General features: G+C 39.3%; 1 protein-coding gene and 1 long non-coding RNA gene across 5 annotated transcripts in view; both read right to left on the bottom strand.

Annotated features, from left to right (window-relative positions):
• The window catches only part of WDFY2 (WD repeat and FYVE domain containing 2), a 314,549-nt gene that overhangs the window by 214,881 nt on the left and 73,436 nt on the right, over positions 1-26,232 (bottom strand). The gene's annotated exons all lie outside the window — the stretch shown is intronic.
• LOC134757031 (uncharacterized) overlaps positions 9,293-26,232 on the bottom strand; it is a 63,804-nt gene continuing 46,864 nt past the window's right edge. Inside the window, exon 3 of the long non-coding RNA XR_010130646.1 lies at positions 9,293-10,338. This is a non-coding gene — a long non-coding RNA (uncharacterized lncRNA). The remainder of the gene's footprint in view (positions 10,339-26,232) is intronic.

Raw genomic sequence — 26,232 nt, 5'->3', positions numbered from 1 at the left:
CTTTCAGTAGGTTTTTTTTTTTTTAATCTGTCATTCTGCAAACTCAAGAATTTGTTAGTCATTGGTTTCTTTAACTCTTTTGGGCATAGCTTCAGTATTGAAGAGTTAGACAAGGGCCAAATTAGGGAGGGCCTTAGGGGTTTCACTAATGGTTTTCACTCTGATTGTCTTTTAAGCAGGAGAACTGTCATCAGATTCACCTCTAAAATTTTCATTTTGAAATCGGCAAATACACTAAAATATATAATCTAGCAATTGTATTTCTGTGATTCTATGTCATAGATGCATATCCACTTGTAGAAACAACACATGCATCAGGTTATTTGTTGTTGTATTATTTGTAAGAGCAAAAAATGGATCTGACTCCCATATTCAGCAAAAGGGGCCTGGTTAAATAAACAATGGTATGACATGCAGCTGTCAAAACAAATAAGGAAGCTCTCTATGTAGTGATACATATGGAAAGAGCTTTAGGACATATGGCAAGGGAAAGAAAGCAAGATGTAGAACAGTGTATACGGTAGGCTATCTTTTGTGCAGTAAGGTGGCAGAAAATATATTTGAATATGCTTGTATTTGCCTTAAAAACCCTAGGAGGATTTTAAAAATATATGGGTGGAAGGGATATCATTGGAGGGCTGGGGTGAGAAGTGCAGGAGTGAACGCAAGACTTCTCTGAACATCTCTTTTTATAGTGTGTTAAATTTTGAACCTTGTCAATGTAGTACTTAATACAAACAAATCCATTTAAAAATCACTCTGGCAGCTCTATGGAGAGTGGATTGTAGGGAAATAGAGTAGAAGCTGGAGCCGATTTAGGAAGCCACTAAAGTAGTTCAGGCAATGGCTGAAGGTGGTTGGCACTTACTTGGAGGTAGCGGTGGAGCTGGTGAGAAGTGGTGAGCTCAAGCTTGTGGAGCCAACTGGACTTGCTGGTGGATATAGTGTATGAGAGAAAGAAAGAAATAAAGAATAATTCCTAGATATTTGTCTTGAGCAACTGGAGGAGAAGAGAAGATAGAGTGAAGGTGGGAAGAAAATGCAAGGAAAACAGAATCGAGGGTTCTGTTTTGGACACATTTTTAATACTGGCATGCCTGTTAGGTGTCGAAGTGAACATGTCTACAACTAGAGAAACATCAAGGAGGATAATGACAGCAGAGATGTTTCCAAAAATAATGAGTTCAAAATTAAAGGATTGAGAGGCCCTGGGAAAAGTTCATAAAATCCTTGAACGTTTTTGTCAAAATGTCCATCTTCACTATCATGCTGTACAAATAAAATATAAAGTGAAGAATGTCATTTGGGCTATTACAAAATTTCATTGGAAAAATTACATCCCCAAATTCCAATCCATTTATTCTTAGTTCTAACAGTAAGTATGTAGATGTCATTATAGCTTATATTTTGTTACATATGAAGTATAATAAATATGATTTCACAGTTTGTATTGCATTTTTCAAGATAAAGCTTGAATGCAAGCTTTTTCACTATTTACTATGAAATGTAAGTGGCCTTTTTGATATCCTGAACAAAATGCAAAAGGACTGCTATAGTTTGAGTGTGTCCCCTCCAAAATTTGGGGGTTGAAACATAATGGCTCGTGATGGCATTAACAGTTGACGCCTTTAAAAGATGATTAGTCTATAAAGTCTCCTCCCTCAAGAATGGAATTAAGGAACTCATAAAAGAGCCTTCACTTAGCCTTTGGCCCTCTTGTCCTTCCCTTCAGAAGATGCAGCAACAGGGCACAGTCTTGGAAGCAGAGAACCTGCCCCTTACCAGACACGAAACCCACCAGAGCCTTGATCTTGGATTTCTCAGCCTCTGGAATTGTGAAAAATAAACTTCTGTGCTTTATAAATTACAGGATAGAATCTTGCAGTGGCAAAAACACAGGGAAACAGATATAACGGAAACATTTTCTCTTCAACAGCAAGTTCACATCTTTATTAACAGAATAACTTTCTACATTTCCTAAATTCGTAATGGCAGGAGGTGGAGAGTAACAATTTCTCTTACTTTACTGCCCTAGAAGTTAAATAAGTATTACTTGGTAAAAAATGCAAAACTGCTCTCTTAAGAATTCTGCCGTCAACTACTAATTTTCTTTTGTGCATTTATCCTGAGCAGGACAGGCTTTGGAAATGTTCCAGTTAATACAAGCAGAGACTTACTGGTTGTAGTGTTTGCTGTGATGTCCAATGTGGTAGTCAGCTAGGGTAGCTATAACAAATTTCTATAGACTGGGTGGCTAAAACAACAAACATTGATTTCTCATGGTTCTGGAAGCTGGAAGCTTGAGATCAGGGTGCAGGTATGGTCAGGTTCCGGTGAGGACTCTCTTCCTGGTTACGTCCTCACAAGGCCTTTCCTTGGTGCACGAGTGCAGAAAGAGAGAGAGAGAGAGAGTGCTTTTTGTCTCCTCCTTTTATAAGGGCATTAATCTCATCACAGGGGCTTCACCTTCGTAACTTCATTTAAACCTAATTACCTTTCAAAGCCTCATTTCCAAATACCATCACATTGAGGATTAGGGTTTCAACATATACATTTTGGAAGAACACAGATATTTGGTCCATTGCATAGCACCCAGCCCAGAACCCCCTTCAGGCTGGAGACCCTCATACTCTCTGGTGCAGAGAGTGTTGGCTGCTGACAGGTTACAGCTGAGGCCTCCCAAAGACTTGCCTTCAATGAGGGAAGTGGCCTCTCCCAAGGTCTCCTATCCACAGGGGTGAGGGGGTGGCTACAACAGGGGTGGGAGACGCAAAGATCCACTCCTCTTGACTCAGTTCCAGACAACCTGAATGAGTCATCCCACCTCCTGAGCGCCCCTCCCCAAGAGGTCACCTCAGGCCAAACTCTGCCGCTGTCCTACTTCCTCATGCCCTCACAAGTGTTTTCTCAATAGGCTCCTGCACACAACTCTCTGTCTCAGAATCTACTTCTTGGGAAACCCAACCTAAGACACAAGAAGACCTCATTAACAGCATGTTCAAGTAATCAATAATCAAATGATACAGATTTCTCTACATTTTGTGTAGGTTAAGCCACAGTGTAAAAAAAGCAAACATGGTGGATAATGCTCAAAATATAGAATACATGATCAGACACTCCCAGGGCATGCTGTATGCGCTTCGCATATATCACACATACATTCGTGGAAGAGAAATATCTTAGGTCTGTTTGGTACCATATGATTTTGGCTGTCGCAGGAAGTAGTCTCTTTGCTCATTATAACTGATCTCTGAATTCATTACCATAAGAGACTACCAAGTTTTGATCCCATTATGCTAGAATTTATTTTTGTTTCTTAAAGATGTATAACAACAGGGAGCCCAGCTTCAGGCAGGGTATAGTTGGAAAAAATGAAGAGTAAATAAAATGAGTTTGTCACTTCAGCAGAGCTCCTTAAGAATTCTTCAGTATGGATTCTGTGGCTGCATCTAAAATATAGGCCTTTGATTTTGAATTGATTTATTATACACATAACAATTCCTAGATCATAGATCGTTTCTACTAATTTGTTTCCATCATCAAAACTTATTCAGGCTTCACTTTTTGAGATTCTTTACAACTTAAAAAAAGATAACATTAAAAATTAACAGTATGTTTAATAGCAAGTTATTGATGAAATAAGTTATGATGTGTCCATACTATAAAATATCACGCATCTTTTTTTTTTTTTTTCTGAGACAGGGCCTTGCTCTATCACCCACGCTGGAGTGCAGTGGTGTAAACACAGCTCACTGCAGTCTCCACTTTCATGCATGTGTTAAATAATATTTTAATGGTATGCTTATTGACATGGACTATATTTATTATATATTAGTAAGTTAAATTATAAAATGAAAAATATAAAATGAAAAATTACACCACTGCACGCTGGAGTGCAGTGGTGTAAACACAGCTCACTGCAGTCTCCACTTTCATGCATGTGTTAAATAATATTTTAATGGTATGCTTATTGACATGGACTATATTTATTATATATTAGTAAGTTAAATTATAAAATGAAAAATATAGTTTAAAAATTTATAAATTCTAAAAACATTATTTTGGCAAAAGTATAGAAGTAAATAAATCACCATGATATGTGGTTTATGATTTATTTTCATTTATCTTATTTACATCTTTCTACAATTATGTAATAAAAATTAGTTAGATTTTTAAATAGTGCTGTGGAGGTAGGAATTTGCAAAGAATGTTCAGACTTTTCCCTTATGCCGCTTGGGTAGCTGTAGCTCAGTGTTTGGCAAAGTCCAAAGTATTTTTACATAGTAGCAACATAGCCTAACTTACATGCAGAGATTCAGTTACAAAGAGGATCTGTCTTCAGGATTCTCTTATTTTTTGAAGGTTATTTCCCCATTATTTCCTTTTCAGTCTTTGAATTTTGTCGTTCCTGCTGAAAGTTTTTTTTTTTTTTTTTTTTTTTGAGACAGGTTCTCATTCTGTCGCTCAGGCTGGAGTTGCAGTGGCACATCATGGCTCACTGCAGCCTCTATCTCCCCATGTTCAGGCGATTCTCCCACCTCAGCCTCCTGAATAGCTGGGACTACAGGTGTGTGTCACCACTGCTGGCTAATTTTTTTTTGTATTTTTGTAGAGACAAGGTTTCATTATGTGGCCCAGGCTGGCCTTGAACTCCTGAGCTCAAGCGATCTGTCTGCCGTGGCCTCTCAAAGTGCTGGGATTACAGACATGAACCTCTGCACCCTGCCGAAAGTCATTTTTACTACATAATTATAGAAAGATGTAAATAAGATAAATGAAAAAGAAAAATTATCAATAATTCATAAACCACATATTATGGTGATTTATTTGCTTTCATACTTTTGCCAAAATAATGCATATAGAATTTATAATTTTTTAACTATATTTCTCATGTTATAATTTAACTTACCAATACATAATAAATATAGCCCATGCCACAAGCACACCATTAAAATATTATTTAATAGATGCATAAAGGTGGAGACTTGGCTGGACACGGTGGCTCACACTTATAATCCCAGCACTTTGAGAGGCCAAGGCGGACAAATCAAGAGGTCAGGAGTTCGAGAACAGCCTGACCAACATGGTGAAACCCCATCTGTACTAAAAATACAAAAAATTAGCTAGGCGTAGTGGTAGGCGCCTGTAATCACAGCTACTCAGGAGGCTAAGGCAGGAGAATCACTTGAACCCAGGAGGCAGAGGTTACAGTGAGCCAAGATCACACCACTGCACTCCAGCCTGGGCGATAGTGCAAGACTCTGCAATGTCACGGATGTTGATTTTTCTTTCACAAAGAATCAATATTGTGAAAATGGTCATACTGCCCAAAGTGATTTATAGATTCAGTGCTATCCCCATCAAACTACCATTGACTTTCTTCATAGAATTGGGAAAAACTACTTTAAATTTCATATGGAACCAAAAAAGAGCCCAGATAGCCAAGACAATCCTAAGCAAAAAGAACAAAGCTGGAGGCATCACACTACCTGACTTCAAAGTATACTACAAGGCTACAGTAACCAAAACAGCATGGTACTGGTACCAAAACAGATATATAGACCAATGGAACAGAACACAGGCCTCAGAAATAACACCACACATTTACAACCATCTGATCTTTGACAAACCTGACAAAAATAGGCAATGAGGAAAGGATTCTCTATTTAATAAATGGTGCTGGGAAAACTGGCTAGCCATATGCAGAAAGCTGAAACTGGATCCCTTCCTTACACCTTACACAAAAATTAACACAAGATGGATTAAAGACTTAAACGTGAGATCTAACTCCACAAAAACCCTAGAAGAAAACCTAGGCAATACCATTCAGGACATAGGCATGGGCAAAGACTTCATGACTAAAACACCAAAAGCAATGGCAACAAAAGTCAAAATTGACAAATGGGATCTAATTAAACTAAAGAGCTTCTGCACAGCAAAAGAAACTATCATCAGAGTGAACAGGCAACCTACAGAATGGGAAAAAATTTTTGCAATCTATCCATCTGACAAAGGGCTAATAATCAGAACCTACAAAGAACTCAAACAAATTTACAAGAAAAAAACAACTCCATCAAAAAGTGGGCAAAGGATATGAACAGAAACTTCTCAAAAGAAGACATTTATGCAGCCAACAGACATATAAAAAAATGGTCATCATCACTGGTCTTCAAAGAAATGCAAATCAAAACCACAATGAGATACCATCTCATACCAGTTAGAATGGCGATCATTAAAAAGTCAGGAAACAACAGATGCTGGAGTGGATGTGGAGAAATAGGAATGCTTTTACACTGTTGGTGGGACTGTAAATTAGTTCAACCATTGTGGAAGACAGTGTGGTGATTCCTCAGGATCTAGAACCAGAAATACCATTTGACCCAGCAATCCCATTACTGGGTATATATCCAAACGGTTATAAATCATTCTACTATAAAGACACATGCACACGTATGTTTATTGTGGCACTGTTTACAATAGCAAAGACTTGGAACCAACCCAAATGCCCATTAATGATAGATTGGATAAAGAAATTGTGGCACATATACATCATGGAATACTATGCAGCCATAAAAAAGGATGAGTTCATGTCCTTTGCAGGGATATGGATGAAGCTGGAAATCATCATTCTCAGCAAACTAATACAAGAACAGAAAACCACACACTGCATGTTCTCACTTATAAGTGGGAGCTGATCAATGAGAACACATGGACACAGGGTGGGGAACATCACACACTGGGGCCTGTCAGGTGGTGGGGAGTTGGGGCACAGATAGCATTAGGAGAAATACCTAATGTAGATGACGGGTTGATGGGTGCAGCAAACTACCATGGCACATATATACCTACGTAACAAACCTGCACATTCTGCACATGTACCCCAGAACTTAAAGTATATTAAAAAATTAAAAAGAAAAGAAAAAAAAAGAAAAAGGTGGAGACCGCAGTGAGCCATGTTTGCACCACTGCACTCCAGCCTGGGTGACAGAGCAAGACACTGTCTCAAAGAAAAAAAAAAAAGCATGATATTTTATAGTATGGATACATCATAACTTATTTTGTCAATAACTTGCTTTTAAACATATTGTATGTTTTAATGTTAACTTTTTTTATTTATATAAACAGTGCGTCTGTGGACATCCCTGTGAATAAATCTGTGTACACTTAGCTGGTTATTTCCGTAGAACAAATTCTTAGACGTGGGATTTCTAGATCCAAGAGTATGTACATATTTAAGATTTTTAAAAACACTCACTGCTAAATTGTTTTCATTTATATTCCCACCAGCAGTAGTTGAGAATACCCTTTCCCCACACCCTTGTCACCCTGAATATATAATTATTTTTCATCTTGGCTAATGAAATAGATGAAAAGCAAGATCTTGGTTTTGGGTGCATTTCTTTGATTTCTAATAAGCCTGAATTTTTTAATAAAATGCTTATTGGCTATGCATATTGCTTTTTTTGTGAACTGCCTATTCATGTCCTCTGAACATTAAATATTGAATTCTAATATTTCTCTATTGAGTTTTAAGAGCTCTGTCTACATATTTATCATATATGTAAAATTACATATGATCTAATGAGTTTTTCTCCAATTTTTCTTAATTTTAAATTTGATTTTCATGGCACAAAGAGTTTTAAATTAGTCAAATGTATGACATTTTTTATCTATAATTCTACCTATGTTGCATTGCTTAAAAAAAGACATTCTGTACCCAAGATCTAAGATGAATGATCTAAGAGGAAATTATACTTTCTCTCAGTAATTTATGGATTCATTTTTAAAATTTTATATTTAAATATTTAACCTACTAAACTTTTGATTACAGCTCCGAGATGGGACTCTAATTTTATTTTTTCCCATTATTTGGCAATTCCAACATTTACAAAATAATCCATTCCTTTCTCTCCTCAAGTGAAATGGTGTCTTTAATATATAAAAATTCTTCAGTATATTAAAACCAGTTCTGGACTTTTTATTCTAATGCTCGTTTTGTCTATGAGTTCTATACCTGTACAATACTTTTAATTAAAGTAATTATAATGCATTTTGATATCTGATATGACTTATCTCTTCTTTATATTTTTTAAAATTATATTTTATGTTTAACTATACTCTTCTTTGTCAAAATATCCATTATTCTTACATATTTATCCTTCCATATTTTTTAAATATAAATTTTGGCACATTTCCCCGTTTCCTCCAATTCCCAGATTTTTGGGGGGATTTTCACTGAGATACCATTTAATTTATACTTGAATTTAGGAAGAACTTAGTTTTTATAATATTAAAATATCCAGAAACAGAGTTTATCCTTCCATTTATTTATGTCTTTATGACTCTTGGTCAGGATTTGTAGATTCTTTGCACAGGCCTACCACATTTCATGTTCAGTTCATTCTTTTATTTATTCTTTTGAGATAAAATCTTACTCTGTCCCCCAAGCTGGAGTGCAGAGGCGTAATCATAACTTACTGCAGCCTCAAACATCTGGGTTCAAGTGATCCGCCCACCTCAGCCTCCCAGCTAATTAAAAATTTTTTTTGTTTGAAGATGAATTCTTGTTATGTTGACCAGGCTGGTCTTGAACTCCTGGGCTGAAGCGATCCTCCTGCCTCAGCCTCCCAAAGTGTTGGGATTCCAGAATAAGCGACTGTGCTCAGCCTATTATTCAATTTTTTTAAGAAAACAAGTTCTTATTCATAAATGATATGGTGCTTTTGACCCTGCATAAGGAGAAAATTAATTTCTTTCAATCTGAAGTAGTTTTATTTTGAAAGTAAATCAACTAGTGAACTTGAATAGCTAGTTCACAAATATCATGCAAATTTGAAAAAGTTAAAATATTAATAGTATAAACAATGAAATAAAATCTCCTTCCACCCTTCTCCCTGGCCACCACGTTCTTCTCCCTGTAAGCAACTGCTGTATTCTGTTAGAGCAGAGTTTTAAAAACAAACAAATTTTAAAAGTATATACCTATATAATACACACACACACACACACACACACACACACACACACACACGGGGAGACAGATATACAAAATACATGCAATATATACAAAAATTTATCTATGTGAACAAAACAGTGTGCTAAGTATTTTTAAGGAATCAAATGGAAGGCTAAGACCTGAGAAGGAGTCTGGGAGTCTGTTCAAAAACAGAGAGAGAAGCAGATGAAAAAACTCTGGTACTTTTCCAATATTGTCAGTTACCAGTTTATTTAAACTCCAAATGCATTTTCTCACCAAGTTACAGCAAAAGATAAATCTAGAATCCATGCCACATTAACTGCACAAAATATAAATGTCCACCACCTAAGCTTTCCCCTGCGTCAGATGGCAAATAAGATAGGAACCACACATTCCTGGGAGGCAACAGATCAAGAGCGCAAAATGACAAATCAAATTTCTGTACCAAAATGTACTAAGCTTCTTCAATTAGTTGGGAGAAGCTTAAATAAATCAAAACCATGGCACAAAAATAACTTAAAAGCCGTTCCCCAGATAAATTTGTATTATGCTGTAAACAACTCAGAACAGCCGCTCAGAATGGTGGTGAGTAAAGCTGGCAAGCTAGCTGGCTGGTGCAAGCCGGCAGCTTTCGTAGTCACTATAGTTCAGCCCAGGGGTCGGGGGAAGTGGAGGGACTGATGAAGCTCTGGGCAGTGGAGGCAGATGGGAGAGGAATAGCAGGTGATTGAGGGGGAGAGGGGGTTGTAGGGAAGGGGGAGGTGCTGATTCAAGCAAACCAAACTCACAAAAGGCTGATTTATAAACAGAAATGCCATTTGTTCATTAACCAGCACAGGGGGATTAGAAGGGTGTTTTATTCACTCTGCAGAAAAACCTGATATTGCTGTCCCATTCTGCAATAGAGTATTCTTACTCTGCGTGATCAGGGTACTCCTGGTCAATGAATACAGCTCTCTATTCCATGGGCAATGCTGGGAAAACCCAGATATATGTTATCCTGTGGTCTCTACTCTTTTTGTCTTTTCATTCCAGTCCCTTCTGTTAACATATCATTCCTCCAGATACAGACCACGATAATATCATGTGGACCAGACTCAGTTTACAGCACACTCTCCAGTCCAAGTCTCCTGAAGTCTTCCCTCTCTCCTCAATCTCTTGGTGGGGGCCTTACTGTAGATCGCTGGGAGGTAAGAGTGATATAATGTGACAGTCAACTGCACAGGTTCTGAGCTCCGCAGGCTTTGTTCCAATCTTCGCCTGGCCATGTGCCAGCTGGGTAATCTCAAGTAGTTCTTTAACTTTTCTCTTCCTTGTCAGTGAAAATGGGAATGACAAATAGTACCAACCTCAGCAAGTCACTGTGAAGATTAAAGGAGCTAAGTCATTGCTGATCACCTAGAACTGTGCCTAGTGTATGTAGAACACTCAAAAGTTATTGGTCATTAGTGTTATGGCTACTGCTATGTACTTCTGTTGATTTGCAGTTGTCTCTGCTCAGGAAGAATAAACTATTTTTAACCTTTTGCCCAAATTAGGGAAAAGAAAATGAAACGTCAAATGAGAGACCAGTTTGACCTGATGGTGAAAAGTCTGAAACTTATTCCATGTTTTAAAGAAATGCAATTGTATTGCTTCCAAATGTGAATATATTGCACCCTAAATACGTGGAGAATAAGAAAACAAATAAATTTGTTTAAAGGTAAAGTAAATTAAAAAAAAAAAAGGAGAGAGAACTTAATGTAAAAATACAATTTACAATAAGCAAGTGTTTCCAGAGCACCTAGTATCTACCTGCTTCCATTCTTGCCTTTCTGAAATCTATTTGCAACACAGTAGCCAAAATAATCTTCTAGAGGATTAAGTTCGATCATGTCACTTCTCTGTTCAGAATCTTCCCACTGCCTTCAAAGTAAAAACCAACGTCTTGATAATGCTCTACAAAGCTTATATAACCTGCTTACCCCCCTCCTCAGCACCTTCTATGACTTTATCTCTTAACTCCCTCCCCCTTACTCATTCTGCACACTGGACTCTGCTGTCATTTAACTTGCCAGGCATTCCTGCCTTAGGACCTTGGTACTTATGGTCTCCTCTGCCTGGAATCCTCCTCTCCTTCAAAGTCACATCTCCTGCATGGCTTACTCAAATACCACCTTCCCTGACCATCCTACTTAAAGTTGTAACTTCCTCCCCACCCGCATCTCTCAGTAGTTTTCTTCCCACCTCTATTTTCTCCATAGCATTTCACCATCTAACTTACTGTATATTTATTGATATATTTTGTTTATAATCTCTCTCACCTCACCCTCCCTGTATTAAAAGCTCCATATGACAGGGGTTTTAGTACATTGTGTCCGCTGCTACATCCCTAGTCCCTAGCATAGTGGCAGAGTGAGAGCATTATTTGTGGAATGGATGAATTCATGAATGATGCTAGGTGCTTTTACCTCTCAGTTATATCTTTTGGTAAAGGTTTGGTTTTCATAATAATATGCCACTAAATGGCAGCTGTTATTATAACCATGGATTTTTACAGATGCCGAGGCGAGCAGATCACCTGAGGTCACGAGTTCCAGACCAGTCTAGCCAATATGATGAAACCCCATCTCTACTAAAAATACAAAAAAATTAGCTGGGCGTGGTGGTGGGTGCCTGTATTCCCAGCTACTTGGGAGGCTGAGGCAGGAGAATCACTTGAACCTGACAGGCAGAGGTTCAGTGCAGTGAGCCAAGATTGTGCCACCGCACTCCAGCCTGGGTGGCAAGAGCGAAACGTTCTCAAAAAAAAAAAAAAAAGGATTAAAAGCATCTTTAATTTCTTGAAGCTGGATTTTGAAAATCACTGTTTAACATGTGGATGTCTTTTAAAGGCACTGGACATAAAATTGAGATTCAGAGGAGGAAGTTGTTTTGAACTTTTTACTCAATATAAATGACATATGTTGCTTCTGAATTAAGATAAATTATGAATTTTCATATACATTTAATTTAGCCTTTTTTATGTTAGCACTAATTCTCCAACCCTTAACAATGATTCTTAAGTGTATTTAAATGGTGTACAATGGCAGATGTGCGGGCCTGGATGTCCTGATTCTGCACTGTTGGAGATGAGGCCTGTCTACTGAATTTCTGGTTTCTATTACAGCTGATGACATGAAAGAAATGCTTGTAAGAACAAATGTTAGGTTCCAGGCTGTATCCTAATTTAATAGTGTAGTTGAAAAAGGAAAGTTGATGATTCATTCTAAAACCCCTGGGGAAGGAGGGGTGATTGTAAACAATTTGGAAAGGGGCAAGGGAGTCTAATATGAAACCATCGCAGCAATCTTAAACAACAACCAAAAAAATCTTGTCTAAACTTGATTGAATGCTGACTTTTTTTTTTCCAGAATGGTATTAGCTGGGGAAAGACTGTTAACTTCAAAACTTTTTTCTCTCTGATCAGATTTGGGGAGCGGGAGGTTGTAACCATATTAAGTTTGATAATTCCAGATAATATGAAATGTTGGGAAGAAACATTACCCTGAGGTTTTCATAATCATGGATTTTCCTCAAAGCAGTACACGTGATTGTAGTTTTTTGTTTTTGTTTTTTTTGTTTTTTTGAGACAGAATCTTGCTGTGTCGCCCAGGCTGGAGTGCAGTGGCATGATCTCGGCTCACTGCAAACTCTGTCTCATGGCTTCAAGCAATTCTCTGCCTCAGCCTCCTGAGTAGCTGGGATTACAGGTGTCCACCCCCACGCCTGGCTAATTTTTGTATTTTTAGTAGAGATGGGGTTTCACCATCTTGGCCAAGCCGGTCTTGAACTCCTGACCTCATGATCCACCGGCTTCAGCCTCCCAGATTACAGGCGTGAGCCACCGCAACCAGCTGATTGTAATTTTTTAAGGGGCCACAACCCTAGGCAAATTTTTATGGAGGAAGGAAGAGACATTTTTTAAAAAATGGAAAAAAAAAAAAAAGAACCTAAAATCTAAGGCACATCAGCCGTCTAAGTAGGTGGGGCAGACAGCTGCCATGGGCAAGGCCCCAAAACCCCTTCCACTGCTTGCTTGTTGATGCCTGAAACTTTGAAAATCAGGAATTTGTTTTCTTGGATTAAGATTTTATCTATTAAAATACTGATAGCCCTGCCTACGATCACAAGTTCAACTTTCTGGGCCATTTTTACCCTCATGGTTATGGCCTCACTGGCTCCAGGTCTAACAGGCCCGGGAGAAAGCACGAGGCCCCTGGCTGGGTGGAGATGAGGCTGTATGTGTGATGGGAGAGGGAGCTGCACACACCCGTGGGTGGCGAGTATACCAAAGATCATCAGAGTGGGAGGTAAAGCAGAAAGAAAAGCTGAAACCCTTTTCCTGGGGAGGGACCATTTTTACACATTCTTACTAAAGTCTTCCTTCCCTGCATACTGAAGGTTGATATGGTAACGTGATACTAAGAAAGCCCACACACCTGACTCTCAGGTAACCCTAAACCATAGCCTGGATTATCATAGCAGTAAATCCCCCAGCATTAACCAAAACCACTCACTTAACTTTGATTAACGTCTATTGTTTCTCCATAACAACCAGAGACAATGTCTTTATCGTTTTAAAAGGTATTCTGTAAAATACTTCTAATGTGGAGGAATTAATCTTTCTCCCCCACAGTTCTATAAAGGAGTAAAATCAGTGCTGCTGTGTAAAAATGACTCCAGCCTGGCTGTTGTCTGTTAGGCTTTTTGGACTAGTGTTACTAGCTCCATGGTTACCTCATTGAGATAACATGACATTTTATTTTAACTTCTCACCATTTAACTTAGTTATGTTCTTTTATGTAACTTCCACAACAATTTAGTACCCAGGAAGAGGGAAAAAGGGATTTAATAAAATTTGGCTTATTATGCCATTTTTAAATGACGATTTCAGTACAGTACATATCTTTTCTTGTTAGAGCAATGGCATGGCTGTTCGAAAAGAGTCCTCTTGGCTTGTAAAGATTACCAGGTTTTTTCATCATCATTAATTTAATTACCCCATATTTAGCACATATTATATAGCAGACACCTAAGTGCTAGGTACTAAGGCTACAAAGCTGAGGTCTGCCATCCTGGCCTTAAGTTTCTTAGCCTAGTCAGAGCAAGGAGACAGACAAATGACTGTCTGCTAAGAACATGACAGGAGTCTGTGGGAGACTGTGGAAGCCTCCTAACCGATGCTGGGGCATCAGAAAGCTTTTCTGTGGGGATATCATGTCAAAGTTGAGAGTTTTAAGGATGTGAAAAATGGTGAGAATTAACCAGAAGGGCCAAGCACAGTGGCTCACGTCTGTAATCCCAGAACTTTGGGAGGCTGAGACGGGCAGATCACTTGAGATCAGGAGTTCGAGAGCAGCCTGGCCAACCCAGTGAAACTTCATCTCTACTAAAAATACAAAAATAGCTGGGTGTGGTGTGGGCACCTGTAATCCCAGCTACTCGGGAGGCTGAGGAGGGAGAATTGCTTGAACCTGAGAAGCGGAGGTTGCAGTGAGCTGAGATCGTGCCATTGCACTCCAGCCTGGATGACAGAGCGAGACTCCATCTCAAAAAAAAAAGAAAAAAGAAAAAGAAAAAAAAAATAGAATTAACCAGATGAAAAAACGGTGGAGAAGTGTTCCAGGCAGAGGGAACAGCATATGCAAAGAAACAAAGGAGAGAACATATTTTCCCATTTGTCTTTGCCTCTGTAGGACAGGGACCAAGATTCTTTCTCATCACTGTTAAAACAAAAACACAACAATGATAACAAAGAAAAGCCCCACTTTGTCCTAGCAAGAATTACCTGGTGCTGATGGTGGTAGCTGACAATGTGCCTCTTTCAGAGGAAGTTTAAGTTCTCTTAAGCTACCTACCAAGAAGGAGAGGGTTGATGCAAGCACTGCGATGGCTTTAACACATCTACATCAGAAAAAGCAAGAGGATAAAACAAGACACAAAGGATGTGAAGCCTTAAGTAGTGGAGTCATGTATCATAAATAGTGATATCGTAGCTCATATATGTGTATTTCATTTCCTAACTGGTCACAATTTTTTCATATTATCTTTGTTAAATTGTTATAAAAGAGTCCCTTCTTTCTTTTAAAATTCACCACTTAAGAATACTGATACGGTATTATTTGATTCTGAAATATCTGATTCCAGATGAATTTAACCAACCATCTCTGAGACCATTCGCCATATTCCAAATGGAAATGAGATATTGAGTGGTTTTACCTCTGCACCTACGAACCCTTCAGAGAAAAGAAAGGAGCTGAAAGCTGTGGAATTAAACTCAGAATATGATGACTTACAGTAGTATCTTGTTTTGTCAAAGGGATATTTGGATTTTTGTGGGAAAATCTATTTTGTATTGCCAGACACACTAGTAATCGAATCCAAGTTACTGAATTTTTTGGCTTTTTTTTTTTTTTTAATAGATGGGGGTTTCACTATGTTGCCCAGGCTGGTCTTTAACTCCTGGCCTCAAGTGATCCTCCCACCTTGGTCTCCCAAAGCATTGAGATTACAGGCATGAGCTGCCATGCCTGGCCATCAAGTCATTGAATTTTGATTACATATTCTTTTCCATTGATAATAGTTAGGATTTTTAGAAGAGCAATCAAGATCGAGTGCTTGTTGTGAAACATCATAGACTTTTAGAGATGTAAGTTACTTTGGGGATCTAGTCCAACCTTTAGTTCTAAATGAAGCTGAGAGAGGTAACTTAACATGGTGGCCAGAGCAAGACAAAACCAGGGCCTCCAAATTCTATTATATAAGTATTTAAGGCCACTGTGGCTGGGTCCCTCCCAGAAACCAGACCCTGACAGAGATTTGCTTGCAAGAAACACAATGGGGAGTGCCCTTGGGGTAAATACCTATAGGGGAGTGAAGGATTTAGGGTTGGGCAGAGGAATGAGTTGAGCTGGTCAAGTGATTCCCCATGTGCTCAGAGCTGGAATGACCCCTCTGAGTTACCCTGCCTTAAGGCAAGGGCCTGGGGCCTCTATGCCCTGTCCCTAACCAACCAGTCATTGATACAGGCTGCTTTCATGGGGGCAGCATGACCTTGGGCAAGGTGGCAGTCTTTCAATGAGGGCAATTCTGGGAGAAGGACTTCACTGAAGGTGCTCAGTCACCATCACTCCCAGCAGCTGAAGAAGTGAGCACCACAGTCCTTCAGAAGGCTCTGCAGCTTCTGCTATAATGCCAAAGAAGAGCTTGGTAATGATGTCTTCATACACGATTTCTCCCACTAGTTAACAAGACCCTCATCAACAGATCCCCATTTTATACTGGGCTCAAAAGAAGTATAAAATATATCATATTGCTAAGATGCTATTAGGAACTCAATAATATTTTTGACAGATAAAAATAAAATAAATTAATCGAAACATTAACTGTGGTTTGAAGACAGCAACCTTTTTTTTTTTTTGTGAGATGGAGTCTCACTCTGTTGCCCAGGCTGAAGTGCAGTGGCGTGGTCTCAGCTCACTGCAACCTCTGAGCTCAGGTTCAAGTGATTCTCGTGCCTCCTTCTCGTGCCTCAGCCTCCTGAGTAGCCAGGACTACAGGCGTGAGTCACCACGCTCAGCTACTTTTTTTGTATTTTTAGTAGAGACAGGGTTTTGCCATGTTGGCCAGGCTGGTCTTGAACTCCTGACCTCTGGTGATCCATCCACGGTTGGCCTCCCAAAGTGCTGGGATTACAGGCATGGGCCACTGTGCCCGGCCTGAAGATGGTAATTTTTATAAAGATATTTCCCCTTTTACTTTTATAAAGACATTTCCCCTGTTAATTAAAGCTATAATTTGAAATTAGAAATATGATTTTTCATGTTACATTAAAATCTGAATATTAGAAAGCCTCTTTGCTTTTTGATTGGCTTTTAACCCACACCAATTGTGTGTGTGGGGTGAGGGGGATTAGAAACCAACATATTATTTTAAGATGAAAGAACATGAAGGTAAGCCCAAAGATACAACTTTCATGAAAGGCTTCCCTGTTGTCCTAATTAATTGCACAGAATCCTACAAGGGAAAACCCCTGCTAACTTCTAAGTTAGCTTGATATCCTTTTTTTCATTTGTATCACCAAGGGGTACAAAGTGAATAAATCAATATCCCTGGAACATACATTTAAAAATGCTAAACTTTTTATCTCCCTAACAGTTTCTTGTTTCATTAAGAAATTGGATTAAAGAAAAATCTTCACATTTAAAGCAGGATGAAGACTTGAAGTCTGAAGGATACAACACTAAAATATAAGACATGGTATGTCACATGAAAAATGTGGGTTTGTATTGAATAGCTCAGGTGTTTTCATTCCATCTGGAAGATCATTTGTGCCAAAGGAATATTTAATGTACTTATATACTACTGTCTGTGTGCACAAAATAATTTTGGTCTAAGGAAAAGACATCCCCATTTTAACCAGTGCTCCAAACAAGAAGCAACCTTCAAGAATAACAGTAACAACAGAAGAACTAAAACATCACAAATTGCATTGAGAACTATAATGAATGGCTTTTTGTGTCACTAAAGCAGCCCTTTGGCAGGCCCAGCTGCAGCTGTTAACATTTCGGGAGCATTCAAATTGGGCAGATGTGCCAAAGTGTGGCCATGCCCCCTTTCCAGGGTGTAGGACATCATGTTTCAATCATGGGCCTAAAGGAGTGGCCTCAGGAAACCTCACCCAGGAAGTGGCGGCGGCTGTCTCAGGGTTAGTGGTGTAAAGCAAGAGGCTGTCTCTTGTATTCCCTGGCTTCTCAAAATGCCAAATAATCAACTAGTTGAAGCTTCAGCTGAGCTTTACCTTTTAAGACTATCATGTACAATAAAATAATATTGATTTGGATATAGTCATTCAGAGCTCAAAATAATTTTCATGGAAGTTTATAATTTTTTGCTTTTGTGAATAGTTTGCTAAATAATTTATGATGCAAAGAAAAGGTGGTGACTTCCCGTGGGTCGGAGAGGGCATGGTGACCTACAGGGAGCTTTGCTAGGATTCCAGAACCAGTGTGTGCTATAGCAATGAGAAACAGGGCAAATATCCTCACCTCATCCCCCTAAACTACCATACTTCATTCAGGTAATGAAGTCACAGTCCACATTTTCCAGCTTCCGTTTTCTTTGAATGAGACATTAGTGTATCAACTGAGCTGCCTTCACTCTAGTCCCCAATATTTCCTTTATCAGGAGTGTGTCAACATGAAAACAGAACTATTCATGATTTGTTTTCCTGTAGACAAAGTCACCAAGTGATTATTTTGTCTACAAGTTATTATGTTATTATGTAGATGAATAAGTGCATATCTAGGCCAACAAAACAAAACAAAAAGCCCTTTAAAAACTTTTAGAAAAGAATTCTGCAACAGAACTGTTTGCTTGGGTTTGTCTACTCCAGAAATGTAGACCTGGACTCAAATAGATATTGCTCACCTTAGCCAGGTATATATAATAATAATACAGGCTTGGCACAGTGGCTTATATCTATAATCCCAGCACTTTGGGAGGCTGAGGGAGGTGGATTGCTTGAGCCCAGGAGTTTGAGACCAGCCCAGGCAACATGGTGAAACCCTGTCTCTACAAAAGATACAAAAATTAGCTGGGCATGGCAGCATGCATCTGTGATCCCAGCTACTTGGGAGGCTGATGTGGGAGGATTGCTTGAACCTGGGAGGCAGAGGTTGCAGTGAGCCAAGATGGCACCACTGCACTCCAGACTGGGTGACAGAGCGAGACTCTGTCTCAAAAATTAAAATAACAACAATAATAAATAATACCGGAAGAGTTTATTTACTTGGAAGTTTATAAAAACCACAAAACATTTGTTGACAATGAAGTTACTCTCTAGAATTAGAACTGTATTTCATAGAAATACGCAATTTTCTTTGCATTATTTTTTCCCCAAACAAATTTAAAGGTTTCTGATATTCTCCATATCTTTCTAGTGAGATCTCTCAGAACAGTTTTGAAAGAACTGAAAACCTTCCAGCAGTGTTTTTTAGTGGGTGAGGGGAGAGGAATTTCAATCAGTAACAGCTTAAACAGCTCTCAAATTGTCCTTGGACCAGACCACAGGACTCCACAGTAAGTTCCCTTCTCTGCATACCACAGTCTCAGGAATCTTTCTGATCTTCACTTCCATTGTAATCTAATTCTTGTGCCCTTGCAATTTGATACCTCAGACTGCACCTTCCTCCCCAAGTTCACTACTGCCTGAGACAGAGACTGTGTTTCCCTTTTTCTGGTATCCCACTGCTAAAGGCCACGCTCCCACACCCAGTTCTGAGTCTCTGTACCCTAACTCAAGTCAACTGGATTCTCCACTTGCAACAACGGCATTCTCTGAACTTGTGGGTTAATGCCCAGCATTTTGTGTGATCTTTGGTAGTGGAAAGTGATGATTCACACATCTCATGGTCCTCTGGTCTGGAAAGTTCTTAACCACTGTCTATATAGCATTGAACCCTGGCAAATTCTGAGAAATGGGTTTTCAAAACCCACTTTAAGAGTGTATCTACCACATCCTATCTATCCAAAAGAATTCTGTGTGTGCTAGAGAAAGCATCACAAGTTTGGGAGTAGAAGCTGCTCTCTCCCTATTCAATGTCAATTAGAATTTTTCCAGTGCATCCCAAGAGGCACCAGATATTGAAGGCAGGACTTTCTACTCTTTTTGCCCTTATAATTCTTACAGTTGACTTCTTCTAGAGGGAGGTGAGTATGTCTTGTTTTAAAATTTATTTTTTTAATTATACTTTAAGTTCTAGGGTACCTGTGCACAATGTGCATGTTTGTTACATAGGTATACATGTGCCATGGTGGTTTGCTGCACCCATCAACTCGTCATTTACATTAGGTATTTCTCTTAATGCTGTCCCTCCCCCAGCGCCCCCTGCCTGACAGGCCCTGGTGTGTGATGTTCCCCACCCTGTGTCCATGTGTTCTCGTTGTTCAGCTCCCACCTATGAGTGAGAAGATGTGGTGTTTGGTTTTCTGTCCTTGTGATAGTTTGCTTAGAATGATGGTTTCCAGCTTCATCCATGTCCCTGCAAAGGACATGAACTCATCTTTTTTATGGCTGCATAGTATTCCATGATGTATATGTGCCACATTTTCTTTATTGACTCTATCACTGATGGGCATTCGGGTTGGTTCCAAGTCTTTGCTATCGTGAATAGTGCTGCAATAAACATACGTGTGCGTGTGTCTTTATAGTAGCATGATTTATAATCGTTTGGGTGTATACCCAGTAATGGGATTGCTGGGTCTAATGGTATTTCTGGTTCTAGATCCCTGAGGAATCGCCACACTGTCTTCCACAATGGTTGAACTAGTTTACACTCCCACCAACAGTGTAAAAGCATTCCTATTTCTCCACATCCTCTCAGCATGTGTTGTTTCCTGACTTTTTAATGATCACCATTCTAACTGGCATGAGATGGTATCTCATTGTGGTTTTGATTTGCATTTCCCTGAAGACCAGTGATGATGACCATTTTTTTCATGTCTGTTGGCTGCATAAATGTCTTCTTTTGAGAAGTGTCTGCTCATATCCTTTGCCCACTTTTTGATGGGTTTTTTTTTTTTTCTTGTAATTTGTTTGAGTTCTTTGTAGATTCTGGATATTAGCCCTTTGTCAGATGAGTAGATTGCAAAGATTTTCTCCCATTCTGTAGGTTGCCTGTTCACTCTGATGATAGTTTCTTTTGCTGTGCAGAAGCTCTTTAGTTTAATTAGATCCCATTTGTCAATTTTGACTTTTGTTGCCATTGCTTTTGGTGTTTTAGTCATGAAGTCTTTGCCCATGCCTATGTCCTGAATGGTATTGCCTAGGTTTTCTTCTAGGGTTTTTATGGTATTAGGTCTGATGTTTAAGTCTTTAATCCATCTTGTGTTAATTTTTGTATAAGGTGTAAGGAAGGGGTACAGTTTCAGCTTTCTACATATGGCTAGCCAGTTTTCCCAGCACCATTTATTAAATAGGGAATCCTTTCCCCATTGCCTGTTTTTGTCAGGTTTGTCAAAGATCAGATGGTTGTAAATGTGTGGTGTTATTTCTGAGGCCTGTGTTCTGTTCCATTGGTCTATATATCTGTTTTGGTACCAGTACCATGCTGTTTTGGTCACTGTAGCCTTGTAGTATAGTTTGAAGTCAGGTAGTGTGATGCCTCCAGCTTTGTTCTTTTTGCTTAGGATTGTCTTGGCTATCTGGGTTCTTTTTTGGTTCCATATGAACTTTAAAATAGTTTTTTCCAATTCTGTGAAGAAAGTCAGTGGTAGCTTGATGGGGATAGCATTGAATCTATAAATTACTTTGGGCAGTATGACCATTTTCACAATATTGAGTCTTCCTATCCATGAGCATGGAATGTTTTTCCATTTGTTTGTGTCCTCTTTTATTTCAATTGAGCAGTGGTTTGTAGTTCTCCTTGAAGAGGTCTTTCACATCCCTTGTAAGTTGGATTCTTAGGTATTTAATTCTCTCTGTGGTAATTGTGAATGGGAGTTCACTCATGATTTGGCTCTCTGTTTGTCTATTATTGATGTATAGGAATGCTTGTGATTTTTGCACATTGATTTTGTATCCTGAGACATTGCTGAAGTTGCTTATCAGCTTAAGGAGATTTTGGGCTGAGACGATGGGGTTTTCTAAATATACAATCATGTCATCTGCACACAGAGACAATTTGACTTCCTCTTTTCCTAATTGAATACCCTTTATTTCTTTCTCTTGCCTGATTGCCCTAGCCAGAACTTCCAACACTATGTTGAATAGGAGTGGTGAGAGAGGGCATCCTTGTCTTGTGCCAGTTTTCAAAGGGAATGCTTCCAGTTTTTGCCCATTCACTATGATATTGGCTGTGGGTTTGTCATAAATAGCTCTTATTATTTTCAGATATGTTCCATCGATACCTAGTTTACTCAGAGTTTTTAGCATGAAGTGGTGTTGAATATTGTCGAAGGCCTTTTCTGCATCTGTTGAGATAATCATGTGGTTTTTGTCATTGGTTCTGTTTATGTGATGGATTACATTTATTGATTTGCATATGTTGAATCAGCCTTGCATCCCAGGGATGAAACCAACTTGACCGTGGTGGATAAGCTTTTGATGTGGTGGATAAGCTTTTGCCAGTATTTTATTGAGGACTTTCACATCAATGTTCATCAGGGATATTGGCATAAAATTCTCTTTTTTTTGTTGTGTCTCTACCAGGTTTTGGTATCAGGATGATGCTGGCCTCATAAAATGAGTTAGGGAGGAGTCCCTCTTTTTCTGTTGTCTGAAATAGTTTCAGAAGGAATGGTACCAGCTCCTCTTTGTACCTCTGGTAGAATTCAGCTGTGAATCCATCTGGTCCTGGACTTTTTTTGGTTGGTAGCCTATTAATTATTGCCTCAATTTCAGAACCTGTTGTTGGTCTATACAGAGATTCAACTTCTTCCTGGTTTAGTCTTGGGAGAGTGTATGTGTCCAGGAATTTATCCATTTCTTCTAGATTTTCTAGTATATTTGCATAGAAGTGTTGATAGTATTCTCTGATGGTAGTTTGTATTTCTGTGGGATCAGTGGTGATATCCCCTTTATCATTTTTTGTTGCATCTATTTGATTCTTCTCTCTTTTCTTCTTTATTGGTCTTGCTAGTGGTCTATCAATTTTGTTGATCTTTTCAAAAAACCAGCTCCTGGATTCATTGATTTTTTGCAGGGTTTATTGTGTCTCTATCTCCTTCAGTTTTGTTCTGATCTTAGTTATTTTTTGCCTTCTGCTAGCTTTTGAATTTCTTTGTTCTTGCTTCCCTAGTTCTTTTAATTGTGATGTTAGGGTGTTGACTTTAGATCTTTCCTGCTTTCTCTTGTGGCATTTAGTGCTATAAATTTCCCTCTACACACTGCTTTAAATGTGTCCCAGAGATTCTGGTAAGTTGTGTCTTTGTTCTCATTGGTTTCAAAGAACATCTTTATTTCTGCCTTCATTTCATTATTTACTCAGTAGTCATTCAGGAGCAGGTTGTTCAGTTTCCATGTAGTTGAGCGGTTTTGAGTGAGTTTCTTAATCCTGAGTTCTACTTTGCTTGCACTGTGGTCTGAAAGACAGTTTGTTGTGATTTCTGTTCTTTTACATTTGCTGAGGAGTGCTTTACTTCCAACTATGTGGTCAATTTTGGAATAGGTGTGGTGTGGTGCTGAGAAGAATGTATATTCTGTTGATTTGGGGTGGAGAGTTTTGTAGATGTCTATTAGGTCTGCTTGGTGCAGAGCTGAGTTCAATTCCTGGATATCCTTGTTAACCTTCTGTCACGTTGATCTGTCAAATGTTGACAATGGGGTGTTAAAGTCTCCCATTATTATTGTGTGGGAGTCTAAGTCTCTTTGTAGATCTCTAAGGACTTGCTTTATGAATCTGGGTGCTCCTGGATTGGGTGCATATACAATTAGGATAGTTAGCTCTTCTTGTTGAATTGATCCCTTTACCATTATGTAATGGCCTTCTTTGTCTTTTTTGATCTTTGTTGGTTTAAAGTCTGTTTTATCAGAGACTAGGATTGCAACCCCTGCTTTTTTTTGTTTTCCATTTGCTTGGTAGATCTTCCTTCATACCTTTATTTTGAGCCTATGTGCATCTTTGCACATGAGATGGGTCTCCTGAATACAGCACACTGATGGGCCTTGACTCTTTATCCAATTTGCCAGTCTGTGTCTTTTAAATTGGGCATTTAGCTGATTTACATTTAAGGTTAATGTTGTTATGTTTGAATTTGATCCTGTCATTATGTTAGCTGGTTATTTTGCCTGTTAGTTGATGCAGTTTCTTCCTAGCCTCGATGGTCTTTACAATTTGGCATGTTTTTGCAGTGGCTGGTACTGGTTGTTCCTTTCCATGTTTAGTGCTTCCTCCAGGAGCTCTTGTAGGGCAGGCCTCTCTCAGCATTTGCTTGTCTGTAAAGGATTTTATTTCTCCTTCTTTTATGAAGCTTAGTTTGGCTGGATATGAAATTCTGGGTAGAAAATTCTTTTCTTTAAGAATATTAAATATTGGCCCCCACTCTCTTCTGGCTGTAGGGTCTGCCGAGAGATCCGCTGTTAGTCTGATGGGCTTCCCTTTGTGGGTAACTTGACCTTTCTCTCTGGCTGCCCTTAACATTTTTTCCTTCATTTCAACCTTGGTGAATCTGACAATTATGTGTCTTTGGGTTGCTCTTCTCGAGGATTATCTTTGTGGCGTTCTCTGTATTTCCTGAATTTGAATGCTGGCCTGCCTTTCTACGTTGGGGAAGTTTTCCTGGATAATATCCTGCAGAATGTTTTCTACCTTGGTTCCATTTTCCCTGTCACTTTCCGGTACAACAATCAAATGTAGATTTGGTCTTTTCAGTAGCCCCATATTTCTTGGATGCTTTGTTCATTTCTTTTCACTCTTTTTTCTCTAAACTCTTCTTGCTTCATTTCATTAATTTGATCTTCAATCACTGATACTCTTTCTCCCACTTGATCAAATCGACTTTTGAAGCTTGTGCGTGTGTCATGAAGTTCTTGTGCCATGGTTTTTGGCTCCGTCAGGTCATTTAAGGTCTTCTCTACACCCTTTATTCTAGTTAACCATTCATCTAACCCTTTTTCAAGGTTTTTAGCTTCCTTGCGATGGGTTAGAACATGCTCCTTTAGCTCAGAGAAGCTTGTTACTACCGATCTTCTGAAGCCTACTCTGTCAACTCATCAAACTCATTCTCCATCCAGTTTTGTTCCCTTGCTGGCAAGGAGCTGCGATCCTCTGGAGGAGAAGAGGTGCTCTGTTTTTTGGAATTTTCAGCTTTTCTGCTCTGGTTTCTTCCCATCTTTGTGGTTTTTATCTACCTTTGGTCTTTGATGTTGGTGACCTACAGATGGGCTTTTGGTGCAGATGTCCTTTTTGTTGATGTTGATGCTATTCCTTTCTGTTTGTTAGTTTTCTTTCTAACAGTCAGACCCCTCAGCTGCAGGTCTGTTGGAGTTTGCTGGAGGTCCACTCCAGACCCTGTTTGCCTGGGTATCACCAGTGGAGGCTGCAGAATAGCAAATATTGCTGCCTGATCCTTCCTCTGGAAGCTTCATCCCAGAGGGGCACCCACCTGTTTGAGGTGTCTGTTGGCCCCTACTGGGAGGTGTTTCCCAGTCAGGGTACTTGGGGGTCAGAGACCTGCTTGAGGAGGCAGTCTGTCTGTTCTTGGAGCTCAAAGGCCATGCTGAGAGAACCACCGCTCTCTTCAGAGCTGTCAGACAGGGACGTTTAAGTCTGCAGAAGCTGTCTGCTGCCTTTTATTCTACTATGCCCTGCCCCCAGAGGTGGAATATATAGAGGCAGTAGGCCTTGCTGAGCTCCAGTGGGCTCTGCCCAGTTCGTGCTTCCCTGCCTCTTTGTTTACACTGTGAGCTACCCAAGCCTCAGCAATGGTGGATGCCAAGGGAGGGGAGTATGTCTTAACCACAAAGGCAACTGTTTGCAGATCTCACATGATGCTAATTTATCCTGACTCAGCCCACCCTAATTGTCCTTATACCTGACTTATAATTCAAGTATTTTGTTTTTCTACTGGTTTTAGGGATATTGTTAAAATTTCTTCAAGTCCACATTTACCCATTCACTAACCCTATCCACAAAATATTGACAAACTGAGTATTTGAAGAGTATTTGCCTTGCTTTACTTTTATCTGGTACACCTGCCTCCCTATCCTCAAATTCACATACAACAATTCCATATGCCACCTAGTCCATCAAAACAATGGCTTCTACAACTGCCACTTCCCTACATTCTCAGCTTTCAGCTGCAAATGAATTAGTACAAAAATATTGCTTCATTATTCTACACCATTGCTCACACTGTCTGTTCTGTCCTCTGTTGAAGACCCTTTGCTTTATGCCCAGTTCTCTCTTCTCCCAACTTCCTTGAACTTGAACACTGTGATAGTCAGTGTTATGTGTCAGCTTGACTGGGCTAAGGGATGCCCAGGTAGCTGGTAAAACCTTATTTCTGGACGTGTCTGTGAGGGCGTTTCTGGAAGAGATTAGCATTTGAATCAGCAGCTGAACAAAGAAGATCCATCCTCCCCAGTAGGGGCAGGCATCATCCAACTGGTCGAGGGTCTGAATAAAACAAAAAAGTAGAGGCAGGGCAAATCTTCTTCCTTTTTTAGCTGAGACATCCATCTTTTCCTGCCTCAGACATTGGTGCTACTCGTTCTTGGGACTTCAGCCTCAGAC

Source organism: Gorilla gorilla, chromosome 14 (genome assembly GCF_029281585.2).
Source record: "Gorilla gorilla gorilla isolate KB3781 chromosome 14, NHGRI_mGorGor1-v2.1_pri, whole genome shotgun sequence".
Classification (NCBI taxonomy): domain Eukaryota; kingdom Metazoa; phylum Chordata; class Mammalia; order Primates; family Hominidae; genus Gorilla; species Gorilla gorilla.
This window is presented reverse-complemented; position numbering and strand designations above follow the sequence as displayed.